We start from the raw sequence: 11820 nt of genomic DNA on the forward strand, positions 1-11820 counted from the left end.
CCCCAGGTGCGTGTCTCCAGCTCCCACGGAATGCGACGCCTCGGGATGGCCCGCAGGACAGGCGCGGACGCGCTGCAGAGCCGCCGGTGCGCCCGGGAGGAGCAGGCAGTCCCAGCGCCCAGCGCCGCCCGCCGGGGCAGGGACCCGGACCGCAGTCTGCACCGGCCGCCGCGCCGCGGAGAATGACAGCGCCGAGGAGCGGCGCGCGGGAGCCAGTGCGCATGTTCGCGGCTGCTGCGGCACGTCACGGGGGCGGGGCCGACGGGAGGGGCTGGGCGGAGCGAGCAGGGTGGGGCGGGGTCCCGGGGGCGCGGGGCTAACGTGGCCCCACCCCGCTCGCTGCAGGGCCCGGTGCTGGAGGCTCGCAAGCAAAAGGGGCTCATAGAGCCTAAAGGTCTGTGACTGCAGTATGCGTCCTGAGCCCGTTGTCCCTGAAAAAGGCAGGGTGTCCGGACTGTCTCAGGGTCCCGGGACAGCCACAAAGGCCAGGTTTAACTCAGGTGATTGCAAAACCACACACACACACCCCCGCCAAAAAACAAGAGTTTGTGGGACACCATCTTTCACCTTGACCTTACCTACAAGTAAGAATTTGAGGAGCTTGTAAGAGCCCTTTGTCCCGGGCCGCACCCCCAAAATAAGCACTCGAGGAGACTGGAGAGGTGCGGCCCAGGTTTGCAGGTTGTAAATAACATTGCTCAAAGCTCCTCAGGCAGCTAGTGAGACGGAATCTACTGGTTGTTTTTGGTGATAACAGAGCTGCCCATGAAGACTCGGAGAGTCTGGAGGATGGGAGAATCCCCATTCCAACAGGGTCCAAAAGGACACCAGTGCCACAAGCCCCTCTCGCCCCGCATCTTGCATCTTTGCCAAGCAGAAGGGGGTGAGCCAGGAGCATCTTCTCAAGTGTTGGTCAGCTGGAGAATCAGCAGGAAGAGCTCTTAGCTCAAGTGAACAAATTCCCACATTGGTTCTGGTTCAGCCACTAGGCACAGCGGATGGGCGTGGGCGCCCTGGAATCTCCCTGTAACAATCTGTAGGTAAATCGGACTAGGGGTTTTGTTGGCTTCGAATTTTAGGTTGTTACACCCGCACCCTGGGATTGAAGATTGACATTGTAGTAACATATAATCAGACCAGATGTCCTTTGAGTAGCCCTTTTTTTTTTTCCTGCGCGCATTTCTTAAGTTTTTTTTTTTTTAAACAGGAAAAACAGCACTAGTGATATTGAACATACACACATTCACTTTATTGGATCCATATGTTTCACGTTTAAAGGGAGCATGAAGTTGCCTGTATAGAAAGGGCTCATTATGAAGGAGAAGGGAATGTTAATGTGTTGCAGAGAAGAGTGTGTGGGAGATTTTTGGACTCAACCTTCGTCTTGGAAAGGTACTTGGGGCTAAGAAAACAGGATCCTCCGGCTTGGCCACCGGTCTCAGAGAAGACGGCTAGAAGCTCACTGGGGATAAGTTTTTCATTTCCAAACTGTTCCTTTCAGGATCTGCAACCATCCAATGAGAACTCAAATGTTTTTCAAAGACAATTCTTGTAGTTAATGTATAGACTTCACTCCTAGTCTGAAAAGTTTCAGAAGCAAGTCTAGGTGTGCAACAATCTTTGTGCACACTGCGATGTATTACTCTCGTTGGTTTAGTAAAGACATAAACGGCCCTCAGCTAGGCAGGAAGAGGATGGCTGGGATTAGTGGACAGGAAGACAGCACAGGGACGAAGAAGGGCACAGTCATCAGGGGACATTCGGGAAAGCCAGCCAGATGGGATAGAGGTAATGAAGCCAGGAGGCAGAAAGTAAATGAACAGAAACGGGTTAAGTCATAAGCGCTACTTAGAAACAAGCCTAAGCTGTTTGCTGAGCTTTTATCATTCATGAGAAGTCTCTGTGTGGTTATTTGGGAGCTCACTGGCAGGACAGAAAAGTCTGCCTACAAAGTGTACGCTATTTATCTATTCCACTACAGAGGTCAACCTGTCCCTACTATAACTATACTCTTTTGATTATAAAATAAACCAAATGGAGGGGTTCATAAAAAAGGAGAATTCCTGACATCCTGTCTTCCCAGTAGGTACATGGCATTTCCCTGGTAGCTCCTCTCTGAGTCTTCTCCCCAGAATTCTCCATGCCCTACCTGTACTTCCTGCCTAGCTACCAGTCAATCAGTGTTTTATTCATCAACCAATAAAAGAAACACATGTACAGAAGGACACCTCCCCCCATCAGTTATCAGCTGTTGTTGAGCAGTGAGAATAACAGATACATACCCTGCCTGTGTCTGAGATTTGTATTCATTGTGGCCAGCAGAGCCATATTGCTCTTTGAGAATGTCTTCATCCAATCACCCTAAAAGTGCCACTCATGAAGTTTTCAATTACAAACACTAGCAACTGCACAATTCTATTCTTTCCTCCTCCAAGAAGCTGTACCCAGGATAGATTTCCTTCTTTCTTTCAAATTAAACTATTTCTGATAAGAACCACAAGATGATCATCAAGCTAAGGAATCTTGGCTGAAAGATTCTTCACTTTTTCTTAATTACATTTCTTCATCCTTTTACACTCAAAGGGATTCTTGGACATGGAAATCTCCAATTCTGCCTACTCCACAGAGACAATCCAGATAAGAGAACTGGGGGACTCTTGGTGACTGGGGAGGCTGAGACAGAGTTGTAAACAAAGAACTTAAATGCCACTTGGTAAAAAGCTCGCTAGAAAGCTCTACACCTGACTTTTGGACACGATTGATTGTCAAGTTTGCAGGCTTTGAACACACACAGCGGTGGCCAGTGTTTCTGCAAAGTAGAGCCGAATGCCTGGTTGGACTCAAGTTAGTAGTCTGTCTTGTTTCCTAAGAAATGTGTGCAACCTTTTGAAAAGGGCAGTGCTTTTGCCATAGCATAGGGAACATATGGGACTCCAGTATGACAAATGTTCAGATCTAAAGTCGTTTATTTTGACTGTAGGCCTATAGCTGAAAGCAGGAGGGTATGCTGAAAAGATGTGGAGAGGTCAGGAAAAAACCCGCTAAGGGAGTGTGGTGGCCATACCCTGTGCTGCAGAGTAAAAGGAGGGTCTTGAGGATTTGATAGGTTTTTTTTTTTGTTTTTGTTGTTGTTGGGAGGAAGAAAACTTAGGACATCGGGAGACAATTTTAATGAAGGTGAAGACAGAGAGTGCCTTCATAATTGTCTTTATGTTACGTCTATCCCTGCTTCCCCAACTCACCCTGACCTCAGAGATCCCCAGGTTCCTCTCCTGGGGTCAATCATTCAAGATCTGTGGCTGCAAAGGTAATGGGCAGAGTAGTTCTAGGCTTAGGTTCTATTCTGCCATCTATCACTTCAGTATAACACACTAAACCAAGGGTCAGAAGTGAGGGGTTCAGGCTGGCCTTATGTGCTCTGTGCATTTATTCAAAGGTGACCTGTAACTTCGGCTCAGTCTGCCTCCACCTCCCAGGTGCTGAAAGTATGTCCCTGTTCATCATGTCTGATTTACACAGTGAATGAGCACTTCAGGTCCCAGGGGAGCACGCATGTGGTCTCCATCGCCTGAAACTATAACCAATTTCTAGTGAATAATTCATTTCTGTCATTTCTTACCCCGTTACACATCTTCCTCAGGCCTCACCTCTTACCTTTTCCAGTGAACAGTTCCTTCTACCCTCAGCAGAAGAACCATTTCTGCAGTGCAGTTCAGCTCCTGTTACACAGGGACAAAAGATGGCAGGGAGAGATGGTAGCATGCGGCCAGGGTCATGTTTTAGAAACAGAAGGGCATGCATTGTTTGTATGGCTCTCTTCTGCTTGAGTGAGGTTCTTGATCTAGTCCCATACGCTTGGAGGTGGTCAATACTCCAATCTCGGTGGAGGGATGTAGCTTAGTGTTGCTGACTATGTACAAGGCCCCTGGGTTTGAGCCTCCTGACACTGACCAAAGCAGAACAATGACCAAAAAAAGTCCCTACTATTTTGAATAGGTATCCAAACTGGCATTTGAAGTGTTACTTGGTAGCTAGTGGTCAGGCCTTCAGTGGAATCTCTCCCATAACCCTCTAGGGGTAAATAAAAGTTACAAGACTAGCCTTATAAGAAGAACAAGAAGCCTTGGAAATTTCACAGCAATCCACATAGAAAGAATTCCCACGGGCAAAAGAGCTGTAAAGTAAACCAACACTCCAAGATGTCTTGTAAAACCAACAGTTGCTTTTAGAAATATTTAATCCCGAATTCCACTGGAAAGCACATGGTATTTCCTGTTTCTGGAAACAGAGGGGAATGAAGCTCTGTTTAATGCAAGCAAGCAGAGCCAGATGTTGGCATTGGTAATAATCTGCAGAGCCCGGCATGCATGTGACTGGTGGGGGGGGGGGGAGAAAGATGCTGGCCAGCTGTCCACAGCCCTGGGAGCACAATTTCTCTTGGAGAGAAAAGAAACGGAGCATGGGGATGGGGGTTGTTTTGTTTGTACGTACAAGGAGACAGCTGAGTCCAGTCGATGTTATTTTCATTTGTAGAGCCAGCACAACAGCAAAATTTCAAATGTTCCCCCTTCGCTCTGCTCTTGATGCATTCCCAGTCACTTATCCAAGAAATATTCAGTATCCAACAAAATTCAGTAACTTAAGGAAAGGAAGACACTACTGTAGTATTTCATTTGAAGCCAATTTTAAACCATCTCAGAATTGCTTGCTTTGTCCATATTAACAATTATTTTTTTCCCCCTCTGAAAATACACAATGAGCTTCTCAATTAAAATAACGTCGGGGCATACGGATGCTGCAGTTTGACTATGAGATACCCCCCCACCACAGCCCTGTGTTGACTTCTTGGCCCCCAGGTGGGGTGCTAGTTGAGGAGATGACAGACAGCCCAGGAGCCTGGCATTGGAGGCTGGGCATGGAATGTCACTGAAGGTTATACATTGTGTCTTAGAGGTTCTGGTACTGTGAAGAGATACTGTGACCGTGGCGACTCTGATTACATTTTTGGTTGTGAGCCTAACCTTTAACGCCTGAGCCATCTCTCCAGTCCCGGTGGCAACTCTTATAAAAGAAAACAGTTAATCAGGCTAGCTTGCAGTTTTAGAGGTTTAGTCCGTTAGCGTGGCGGGAAGCGTGGCGGCACGCGGGCAGAGATGATTCTGGAGAAGGAGCCGAGAGTACATCTACAGGCTGACGCACAGGTAGAGAGAAGAGGTAGTGAGACACTGGCCAGGCGTGAGCATCTGAGACCTCAAAGCCCATCCCCAGTGTCACAGTTCCCCCATCAGCACCGCACTTACCCCAGCAGGGCCACAGCTCCTAATAGTGCTATTCTCTGTAGGTCCCTGGGGCAGTGTTTATTGAAACTACCACAGCTGGTCTTTGGTCCCTTCCCTCTCCTATTCCTGTCTACCATGTGAGTGGCCTCTGCCACAGGCTGCCACCACCACGATGTTTTTTCTTACAGTGGGTACCAGAGTCAAGAAAGCCAACCACCATAAACCAAAACTTCCGAAACCAAGAAACAAAACAAATTATCTCTTCCTTTTCGGATGTTCTGTCAGGGGTCTTCTTATCACAGAGGTAAAGAGCATCACTGCCATCACACTGATAGTAGGAGTGATAGAAATCTACTTCATCTTCCATCGGATACTATTCCCCAAATCTTCTCATCCTTGCTTCCAGAGCTATCGTCTTTTCTTGCTTTGAGGTTTGCTTAGCATTTTTTATCCAACCTCCCCTCTCTGCTCTATTCTTCCAAAGCTAACCATACCCCCATGCCTTATTCATAGGTCCCTGTGTATGTGAAGTTGACCTCGGTCATCCATAGAGGGGCTGACCTCCGATTTATGTCTGTGTCATTGACTATCCCTTTCATCACATACATAGCACTCCCCTGCAGTGCTCTGTATTATAGATGTCCTCTGTGTGTGTGTGTGTGTGTGTGAGTGTGAGTGAGTGAGTATGTGTGAGTGTGAGTGAGTGTGTGTGAGTGTGTGTGAGTGTGTGTGAGTGTGTGTGAGTGTGTGTGTGAGTGTGTGAGTGTGTGTATGTGAGTGAGTGTGTGTGAGTGTGTGTATGTGAGTGAGTATGTGTATGTGAGTGTGTGTGAGTATGTGTGAGTGTGTGAGTGTGTGAGTGTGTGAGTGTGTGTATGTGAGTGAGTGTGTGAGTGTGTGAGTGTGTGTATGTGAGTGTGTGAGTGTGTGCGTGAGTGTGTGTATGTGAGTGAGTGTGTGTAGTGTGTGTGAGTGTGTGAGTGTGTGTGAGTGAGTGTGTGAGTATGTGTGAGTGTGCGTGTGAGAGAGTGTGTATGTGAGTGAGTATGTGTGAGTGTGTGTGTGTGAGTGTGTGTGTATTGTGTGAGTGAGTGTGTGTGAGTGAGTGTGTGTGTATGTGAGTGAGTGTGAGTGAGTGTGAGTGTGTGTATGTGAGTGAGTGTGTGTATGTGAGTGAGTATGTGTGTGTGAGTGTCTGTATGTGAGTGAATGTGAGTGTGTGTGTATGTGAGTGTGTGTGTGTGAGTGAGTGTGTGTGTGTGAGAGAGAGAGAGAGCGTGCACCATAAACAGATGTCTGTGAAAGTAGGTGTTATATCTCACACCTCTTTGTGCCTGTCCCTTAACTATCCAGTTACTTCATCCATTACCATCTCTATGAAGGTGTTGCTGGTAATCGTGTTTGCTGTAAATCAAAACGTTATGACTGCGGGAAGGGAAACCAAAGGAATGTTAAAGCCAATTTATCCTCAGATCGTATTTGGTGTGCAGAGCAGGGGTAGAGCATCAAGTGCTCACTGCATTTGAGTTATAGGGTGAGGCTTTGGCTTCCCGGGGAGGGGGGAGTGAAATCTAATTACTGGGAGTAGGGTAGTATGGGCCCTGCTGACATTAAGATTTATTTTATATTGAACTCCAAGCAAAGACTCATCAGTATTTACCCCCACTGAGTGACAATGGACAAGATTAAACCCAGAGCTTGGAGAAGGCTTGGCTAGCACCTGGCCAGAGGAAAGATGATCTATGGGACGGGAAGGCAGAGAGCAGGAAACCCTCAGTCTCCATTCTTGCTGCAGTGTCTCTCTTAGCGAGCGGTGGGACGGACACCGAGTGCTGTGTCTGCCTTTCCCTAAGCCACTGTCCTTTCATTCTGCTCAGTTTGTCCCTGCTCAGGCAGGTGACCCTAGGCTCTACTGTGACTCTGTGATCTGATGCTAGGGCTTGACGCAAGGGGGCTTATACAGCAGGGGTGATTGGTTAAGTTAAGGGGACCCCAGCCAAGTCAGTGCTTCCAACCCTTGGAAGAAGTAAAGAACTGCACCTAATGCACAATTAGTGTTTATAAAATATATGCATGTCACGTAATAAAGCGTATTTCTAGACTTTGTCTCCGGGTTTCTGGCAGACAGAGGGCTCTGGTTCAAAACCTTTAGGATTTCCTGAAGCACAGAAATAGCTTGTGCCACTCATAATTAATCCCTTGGGGGGGCTAATGAGACATGAAGAGTGATTAGAAGGCTGAAACTTCCAGCCTCACCTCCCACCCCTGGGGAGGAAGGCTGGCTCTGGAGATTAAGTTTGGTCTCCTTTTCAGTGACTTACAATGCAAGCGCATAGTGACAGTACAATTAAAAAAAAAAAAAATCTCAGGACACTGTGTCTTGGAGGGGCTTCTTGGTGAACAAGAGTGATGTTCTAGACTCCACAGGTCTGAGCCACCTACATTCAGCTCCTTTCTTGAGCTTGCGTGCCCAGTACGTGAAGTAGGCTTGTGGAATCCCCCAAATTGTAGCCAAGTCAGAGAGAACTGCCGGTCACCTAGGGACCCTGATTGCATCTGGTGTCCGATATGAAAGCTGTCTAACTTGAGGAATCTGCTGCTCCCCTCAAGTAAAGCACTGGAACCGTGCAACTCTCCGTGTGAGGGAGTCGGCAGCAGAACCCAATATTTCATTCTTCAAGTACTCAAGGATACCACACCTGTGAGGTCTGTTTACAGTTTGGATGACAGATCAGCTAAGGCTCTGTGAGCTCCAGATAAAGGAGAAAGTAGTTGCACCAGACAGACAGCCAGTGTCTCTAAAAACCTGTCTGTGTGCTGAGTGATGCTCGAGAGAGCAAGCAAAAGATTCCAGTCTGCCCATCCCACTTCCGCAGCTGCATCCATAGATTCTGGGGAGCAAGCTTATTCATTCCACACCTGTGTGTATCAAACTCCGTCTAGTGGATTGTCGTAAAAATCCTAAGATCCGAGGCTGGAGACGACTCGGTAGTTAGGAGTGCTTACTGCAGTCGCAGAGGACTTGGGTTGAGTTCCCAGAACTGACAAAGTACCTCACAAACTGCTTGTAGCTCCAATTCCAGGGGCTGGGACCCCTCTTCTGACCTTCACGGGTTCTTGCACGCATATGGTATACATGAACTCACCTGGGCATATAGATCAGTGAATAAGGGAACAAATAAATAAACCTCCTTTAAAAACCCAAAGTGCTACTGAAACACTGTGTAGTTGACATGGCGTTATACAAATAAATACGTTTTAATTGGACACCTTGCATTCCGTGCACACTGGGCGTCTTGTTACTCTGGATGTCACTCCTTTGTCATCTCTTCCTAGCATCTCACAGTCAGTAGGAAAATCTAAGTCACATGTGAGTGCCTTAGCTAGGGTCTGGAAGCAAGTCATGACTAGATCTGTAACTAAAAGCCTATTCTGCCTCTTGTGTGTAACTCATCAGTCAGTCCTCAAGTGTTGAGAGGCAACGGCCAGTCGTATTTACTTCAGTCCATACTGGGAGATAATGATAGTGAAATTGCCAAGAAGCTCAGGATCAGGTTCAGTCATAACACCCAAGGAGACACTTTGTCACTCAGATGAGAGCTGGCCTCTTTGTTCTCTGTTTACTCTGGGGTTGAATCCAGTGTCTTTTCGTCAAGTTAATTCTCAGTTATACAGGTAAGAAAGGCTAGGGATGTCCATCTAAGTCATGCCAAGGAAAAATAGAGTTCAAGCATTTGCAGAAACAAGAAATCATTTAAAATAATAAATACTCTCCAGAATATGAAAGTGACTGTCTTCCTTATCTTCCAGGATAAAATGTAATTTGCCTTACTAAGTTACAACCACCCTTCAAGTTTCATTTAAGAAACAGAATAGAAATGGCAGCTATGCAGCTTGAAGAATTTTTAGTCGTTACAGGGGGACGCAGGCCAGCAGCGATTGACCTCAGATGGGAGAACGGTGTAAAATGTCAGTGTCTCTTATCTGATTTATCCTACTCTCCAGGAGTAATTACCTTTCTGTCACATAAAGCTTAATTTCGTAACTAACAACAAATCTCTGAAAAGCTGGTAACTGGGGTTAGGTAGCAGCCATTACAGCAGCGTTCTGCTGGACGGCATGCAATCGTGCCCACTTAGAGCTTCAAATTCCCCTCACACCTGTGGTAGAAAGCTTCCTTCCAGGTTTGTTAAACCCACTGTGGGGGACATAACAACCTCAATAAAAACTATGTGTTGGCAGGCCGGCTCTCAACATGTTTCCCTAGCAGCTTTTCCTAAAAGGCAAACACTGACTGGAATGGTCGTTTCCTCTTGGGCTAGGCATTCTTGGAGACCTTCGAAGAAGGTGACCCAGGGGGCCCCCTCCACCAAGGGAAAGCCTCCCTACCGTCTTGCTCTACCTGGGGATGAGGCTTCATGCAGCAAACAGACACTGATGTATTTGTCGCAAACAGCTCTCCTACTTGTGGAATGTCCCCCCCCCCACAGGCCCACGTGTTGGAATACTTGGTCCCCCTCTGTTGATGCTTAGGTGGAGGAAAAGAGTCACCTAGAGGTGGGGCTTCAGAGTAATGGCCTGGCCCACTTGTCATTCGGCTCCTTTCCCTGCCCAGATGTGAACAAGCATGTAGAGTGATGCTTTACTCTCTTGCTTTCGAGGGGCCCACCACCTAGCTCCCAAATTCACCACACATGGAGTCTTCTTAGTCATGAATGGCTAGCCAGCTTTTCTTAATTTTAATGAACTCATCTACCTTTTCCCTCTGGGCGTTTATCTTTCTTACTCCTGTATACATTACTTTCCTTCTTACTCTGTGGCTCTCTGGGTGTCTGAGTGGCTGAGTGACTGGGTGGCCGGGTAGCTGAGTGGCTGGGTAGCTGTCTGGGTGTCCGGGTGTCCGGGTGTCTGGGTGGCTGTGTGGCTGGGTGGCTGGATAGCTGTCCAGGTGTCCGGGTGTCTGGGTGTCTGGGTGTCCGGGTGTCTGGGTGTCCGGGTGTCCGGGTGTCCGGGTGTCTGGGTAGCTGTCTGGGTGGCCGGGTGGCCGGGTAGCTGGGTGTCTGGGTGTCCGGGTGTCTGCGTGGCTGGGTGTCTGGGTGTCTGGGTAGCTGGGTGTCTGGATAGCTGTCTGGGTGTCTGGGTGTTCGGGTGTCTGGGTGTCTGGGTGGCTGTGTGGCTGGGTGTCTGGGTGTCCGGGTGTCTGGGTGTCCGGGTGTCTGGGTGTCTGGGTGGCTGTGTGGCTGGGTGTCTGGGTGTCCAGGTGTCTGGGTGTCCGGGTGTCTGGGTGGCTGGGTGGCTGGGTGGCTGGGTGGCTGGGTGTCCGTGTGTCCGGGTGTCTGGGTGGCTGTGTGTCTGGGTGGCTGGCCCCTTGCATCCTCCACTGCTTTCTCTCTTTCTCCTCCTCCTTTCTCCTTCTGTTTATCCTCTCTACCTGCCGGCCCACCCTATCCATGTTCCTGCCTCACTATTGGCCATTCAGCTGTTTATTAGACCACTGGGTGTTCTAGACAGTCAAAGAATCATAGCGTCACAGAGTTAAACAAGTGCAGCATAAACAAAAGTCACACACCTACACCTTAAAATAATATTCTACCACATTTCCCCTTTCATCTAAATAAAAGGAAAGCTTTTAACTTTAGTATAGTAAAACTACGTACAACAAAAAACAGTTATCAGATAAGAATTAATTTACAATATTCTGTCCATTTGTATTTGGCACATTCAGAGAAAATAATACATTAACTATCCTATCTAAAAACAAAACAAAAACAAAAAAAACAAAAACTGCAACTATAACTATCTAGTCTGCAACTCCATCAAAGGCACCAGAAGTATATAACATTATTTAAGTAAACAAAAAGCGCATTGCAAATGACTTCCAACAACTCTAGAGTGCCTGTACAATCACTTTAAGTTCCTTTGCAACAATGGGTGGGGCATTCATCTTCAGCCTGCAGGCCCATAGTCTCTAGCAGACTGTTCAATGAAGGAGGAAATTTAAAGACTGTCCCACTTATATTGGCAAAGTTCATCAGTCACTTTCCTCTGTGACCTGCAGAGTGCCTGGCAGTTTCTTCTCCGAGGCAGGAACCCTGAAGGACCATCCATCTTGTTTTGGCAAAGTTCAGCGATCACTTTCCTTACCCTCTCCTTAAAGAGTGTATTTTGTTATTTTTAAATTATTTCTTTCTTTCTATGGGGAAGCTTTATATACCACTTCTGGTAGTTATTAGAATCTCCCTCCCTAGCTGTTGATTGTTGCTCAGGAATCTTTTGTAAAATGAGACAATGGTGTATCTTGTTTTGGTCCTGTGCCAATGAAGTATGGTCATATTAAACCTGATGCCTTTAAAAAAAGTTAGGTCAGTGTCTGGAGCCTAGAAAGTATTCAAGTCACTGCTCCTATGCAACGTGCTGTGACTTTCATAAAGGTAGTGAACTGCCGCATTCCTAGTTTACAGAGTGGACGCGTACACTCAGGCTGAAGAAGCCATCTGAGTCCACACAGCTGGGACACCTCTGTGCACGTGATGTGAAGTCC

The sequence above is a fragment of the Phodopus roborovskii genome, unplaced genomic scaffold (genome assembly GCF_943737965.1).
Source record: "Phodopus roborovskii unplaced genomic scaffold, PHOROB, whole genome shotgun sequence".
NCBI classification, from domain to species: Eukaryota; Metazoa; Chordata; class Mammalia; order Rodentia; family Cricetidae; genus Phodopus; species Phodopus roborovskii.